Raw genomic sequence first — 5,636 nt, 5'->3', positions numbered from 1 at the left:
ATGAGTCTACAAAACAAGAGGGGCTATCATGAAAAGAAAGGAATGAGAGAAAGACTTGGCAATAAGAACAACATTGCTGGCATTGCAAAATGTGAATTCCAAATTTTAGAAGTGCAACTAAGGCTATGAATCTTGAATTGGATAAGACAAAAAAAATAAAATCATTGGTTCAAAACACATATTCAAATTTCCAAGAATAAAGAGAAAAATTATAAAGCAATTCATTAAAATTATGAACAGAAATATAAGATATACACTCATCAAATGTCTTCAGTAAACAAGAAGAATCCAGAAAGAGGAGTCAGAGAAGCTAAGGAATAATGAGTGAAGATTTCTTCAGACTGAAGAAGGATTTGAGTCCTAAATGTCAAAAGCACTGACCAAGCGGCAGACACAAGTTAAGGGAAAAAAAGAGGCACAGAAAATACGGACGTATTGTTGTGAGCTGGAATGGATTCAAAGCTGGCACTCCATTGCTTTTCCAGGGCTGTAAGATGCACAGGAGGAGACTGGCTATCTTTCTTCTTCGGAGCTTTTGTAGCAGAGAGGTTAGCAGGCAACTCTCGATGGACTACACTAGCAGGAGGCTACATAGACTTTCAAATATAATGAAAACTGTACAATCAGGAGAGAAAGAAACTCAGCTGCCGTTGAGCCAGTCAGCTCATAGCTGACCCTTCACTGGGTTCTCAATGCTATGTAAATCACACTAGAGGAGACTGCTTTTATTTTTCTCTTGGAGCCACTGGTAGAACCACCGGAGATGTGCCACCTTTGGGTTACCTGAACCACTAGCTACAGACAAGGCCACCAGAGTTCTCTACAGCAAACATTTCACATGGAAATGTTTCCATTTCTAGGATTAAAAAACACATAGCAAACAACCAAAGAAAAACAGATTATACAATCATGAAAACCAGTTCAAGCTGGTATTAGCTTTGCTGTCAGTCAGTACATTGTAGTGCAATGCTGGAGTTCAGGGGGCGAAAAAAAGATAAAATGGCCAACGAACCCTATAGCCGGACAAAGTTTTGTTTGAATTTTTAAAAACCTATGAAGAAGAGTCGGTTCTGACTCAACAGCACACAACAGTAAGAACATGAAGAGGCATCAGAAAAATCATCAAACATGAAAACAGTTTGTCCTCACATATCTTTTCTGAGGTGGGTAAAAAATTAAAGAGAGATTTCCACTCAACCCAAAAACCCAAACAACTAAAACTCAATGAAAACAGGAAAGAGGTTTTAAAAGGAATGACAACAAACTAATCGAAACTAATTTTTAAAAATTTATTCACAGTCGCATGAAAAGGAAAATCTTTAGTGAGAAATCCAGTGGAAGATGTGTAAAATCTCTAACTTACATACTGTGAAACTTTATAAGCACTGCTGTGAAAAATTAAAGTCTCAATTTTTATTAAGATATATCACATTCATGGGTTAGAAGACTGAATATAGTAAAGATAAACATTCTCACCAAACTGGTTTATAAAGTAATTTAAATTCCAACCAAAATCCCAGAGAGCTTTATGTGTCAGTGTGGTAATTGACAAGTGGATGACAAACCTGGCAATGCAAAGAATGCACAACTGCCAAAACAATCTTGAGACAATTACACTACCAGATTTGTAAACTCTTTGCTATTAAGAAACCATGATATTGCTGAAAAATTATACAAATATGTAAATTAACATAACAACTCCCCCAAAACCACAAATCCATTGCCATTAAGTTAACAACAACTCATAGTGATTCTCTATCAGGAAGCTGGTGGATTTGAAGTACTAACCTTTCAGTTAGCAGCCCTGTAGATAATGCACTATGCTACCAGAGCACCACTAGAATGAACATATCCAGGAGTCCAGAGAAGGATCTACATGCATGTACAGTCATTTATATTGTGCTACCAAATATTCAGTGCAGAAAAGGTGTTCTATCAATAGTGTTAGAGCCGTTAGATAACAACATGGGTGGCTGGGTGAATCCGAAAGCCTTATCTTAAATGACATATAAATTATTGGATGTGAATCATAGACTTAAGTATGAAAAGAAAAATCCAGCTTCAAGAAGAAAGCAGAATGTTGTCATGACATTTGGAAAAGCAAAAATTCATTGAAAAAGACACAAAAAGTGGTAGTAGTAATGGTGGCAATAGTGGGGGTAATGGGATTGAAGGCAGTGATGATGGTGGTGGTAGTTTTAATGATGATGGTGATGGTTGTAATGATGGTGGTGGTGGCAGTGACGATTGTGATGATGATGGTGGTAGTGATGGTGGTGTGGCAATGGTGTTGGTAGTGATGGTGGTGGTAGCAATGGTAGTGGTGGTGGTGATGATGATAGTGGTGGTAATCATGGCAGTGATAATGGTGGTGGTGGTGATGGTGATGGTAGTAGCAGTGTTGGTGGTGGTGATGGTGATGATGGTGGTGGTGGTAGTGATGGTGGTGGTAATGATGATGATGGTGGAGTGATTGTGATGGTGGCAGTAGTGGTGGTGGTGATGGTGATGGTGGTGGGTGGTGGTAGTGATGGTGATGGTGGTGGTGATGGTTATGGTGGTAGTGATGGTGGTAATTTTGGTAGTGATGGTAGTGGTGATGGTAGTGATGGGGTGGTGGCGATGATGATGATGGCAGTGGTGGTGATGAAGATGGTGATGGTAGTGATGGTGGTGGTGGTGGCAGTGGTGGTGGTGATGGTGATAGTAATTGTGGTGGCAGTGGTGATGGTAGGTAGTGGTGATGGTGGCGATTAGGTGCCTTTGAGTCAACTACAATTCATAATGACTTCACAGATTGAAACCTTGCCCAGTCCCTCCTCATTTCCCCCGTTTCCTCTATGCCCAAGCCCAGGAAGTCACTGTGTCAGTCCATCTTGCTGAGGATCTTCTCCTTCTCCGATTCTCCATCTTTCCAGGAACGATGACCTTTCCTAGGAACCGGCCCCTCCCAATGAGTCCAAAACATTTGAGATGAAATCTCATCATCCTCGCCTTGCTTGTTCTTTTGGTAACCATGGTACCTTCAACATTCTTCAACAACACAAAAAGTACTACTCATTAGAGAAAAAAACCAAGCAGGTAAAATCAGATGCCATTAAAAGCAAGAACTTCTTTTTCATTTAAGACATTATTAAGAAAATTACTTTAGATCCCATTAGCACATTTATATTACAACTTAAAGTTTACACTCATTTTCAATTTTAATATAATTAGACATTCAGCAATTATTTTAAATCCAATTATATTAAACACATTTTGCAACTGTCTCAATCTTCCACAAAATATTTACATATCACGTGTAATTTTACTATAAACTACTATGATCCTATTAATGATTTTTATGTACTGCTGAACTCTGAAAGCTTATTACAATAAAGTTGATTACTCAAATCCCTCCAAGAGGACAGAGAACTGTGTGATATGGCTTTCAAGACTATACTCTTTATGGAAACAAAGCGCCTCATCTTTCTTCCTTGGTGTAGCTGGTGGATTAGAACTACAAACTTTTCAGTTAGGAGCTTAGTGTTTAACCACTGTGCCACCAGGACTCATCTATATCTTTAGAACTCAACTTAATTACCCGCCAGTAAGACTTCACTTCTCAAACACTTGCACTCTTGGTTAATGATTAGCCTAAATAAAACAGGTAATGCAGCCAGATGCAGTGGATGTATCTCTTGATAAAAGTGGAGACAGTAATCTAGCTGCCTGGGGAACATTTCTTCTTTGAATGAGTACCGGAGTCTGGAAGAAGAGTAAGCAAAGCTGGTCAGCCATGGAAGGGTGGCATAGAACACACTGCCGTTGTGAGTGACTGTCCAGTGGGCTGTGGCTCAGAGCAAGCACATGTGGAGAAGGGTGAGTTCTGGGCCTGTGCCACCTTCATGGCTGTTGGCCGACGTGTCAGTATGTCCGAGCCCATTGTTTCGGCCACTGTGTCGATCCATCTCACTGAGGGTATCATGCACCTTCACTGTCCTTCAATTTGGCAATCTGATGTTCTTTTCCAGCAACTAGTTTTTCTAGTTCTCACTCAATGAATATAACAACATGACATATATATTAAAAAATCATAAATAGCTGTAAAAAAGTCAAGAAATAAAATGTGTAATTTTTTTTAAATGTGTAACTTTTAAACTACGAAGAGAAAACTAAATCTAGTAAAAAGAAAGCCTGACTAGTCCAATAAAGGCAGGAAAAGGTAAATAAAAAGAAGAGATAACAGACATGAAAGGAAGCAGAAAACAACCTAGAGTTCCAAGAAATCAAGATAAAAGTGGAAATACAGTACAAAAATGAGCAAATGGTATGAATAGGTAATTCCAACGGAAGAAATTAAAATGGCCAATACAAACATGGATAGTGAAGAAGAAAATACAGACTGACAGGTCCTATTTCTCACCCACTGAATCGTTGTTGCTGTTGTTAGGTGCTGTAGTGTTAAGTACAACTCATAGCATCCCTATGAACAAAAGATCTGAACCTTGTTCTATTCTGTGCCATCCTTAACACTTCCTGACACACTAGAGCCCATTGCAGCAGTGACCATGTCAATCTACCTGTTTGAGGGTCTTTCTCTTCTTCGAAGACCCTCCACCCTTCCTAGCATCATGTCCCTCTCCAAGGAATGACCTCTCCTAGCAACATGCCCACAGTATGTGGGGCGAAGTCTCATTATTCTTGCCTCCAAAGAGCACTCTGGCTGCGCCCTCCCCACGATATATCAGTTTGTTCTCTTGGCTGTATGTGGGAAGTGCTCTTCTCCAACACTACAGCATCAATTCATCTGACATCCTTATGAATTGTCCAGCTCTCAGATGCACATCAAGTGATCAGAAAGATTACGGCCAGAATCAGACACACCTTAGTACTCAAACTGATATTATTCCTCAATAATTTGGAGAGGTCTCTAATTGCAGATTTTCCCAGTGCAATGCATCTCCTTATTTCCTGATTGCTGATACCAAGGGTGTTAATTGTGCATCCAACTGAATTAGCAATGTTTAAAAGACCAGTCACCAGGGAGGGTCTGACGACTGGTATTCTCCTGCACGGTAGGACCATTAAGACAGCCTAGGGGACTGTCTGCCAGCTCTATCAATAGTTTTTAATGTAAGTTAAAACAAACTGCCCAAGCCCTCAGATTCACTTTTGTAGGGTCAGAACTGGCTCACTGCTGACCCTCTAGGAAGCTTCCAAAGCTGTTAATAGCAGAGGAGGAGACTGCCCCCATTTCTCCCAGAGAAGCATGATTTTTGGATCAGCAGCCCAGCTCCTTACCATCTATGCCACATGGGTACACTTTAATTTGGCACCTCCACTTTCAGAAAACTACCAGCTGCTGTCGCCTTCCATTTATGATGGTCCCACATGTATCAGAATAGCACAATACTCCATAGGGGTTGTGGTTTTGTTTTTTAGAAAAACAATGCTGTTATTCTTTTGTAGGGATCTTTCTTATAATCTTCAACCCTGATTTATAGTACCTACATTTTGTCCTCTCCTTTAAAAATTTTATATTAATTCGTATACAATATTTGTATCTGTTGTTGTTGTTGTTGTTATGTGCCGTCGAGTCGTTTCCGACTCATAGCGACCCTATGCACAACAGCCCTAAACCCTGCTCTATCCTG

The 5,636-nt window shown here is 39.9% G+C and overlaps 1 protein-coding gene across 1 annotated transcript in view; it reads right to left on the bottom strand.

The window, feature by feature from the left end:
* Positions 1-5,636, bottom strand: part of EPHX2 (epoxide hydrolase 2, cytoplasmic) — a 111,247-nt gene that overhangs the window by 96,057 nt on the left and 9,554 nt on the right. The gene's annotated exons all lie outside the window — the stretch shown is intronic.

Source organism: Elephantulus edwardii, unplaced genomic scaffold (genome assembly GCF_000299155.1).
Source record: "Elephantulus edwardii isolate Elephantulus edwardi_28Jun2011 unplaced genomic scaffold, EleEdw1.0 scaffold00038, whole genome shotgun sequence".
NCBI classification, from domain to species: domain Eukaryota; kingdom Metazoa; phylum Chordata; class Mammalia; order Macroscelidea; family Macroscelididae; genus Elephantulus; species Elephantulus edwardii.
The sequence above is the reverse complement of the archived record's forward strand: the minus strand, read 5'-3'. Positions and strand labels throughout refer to the sequence as shown.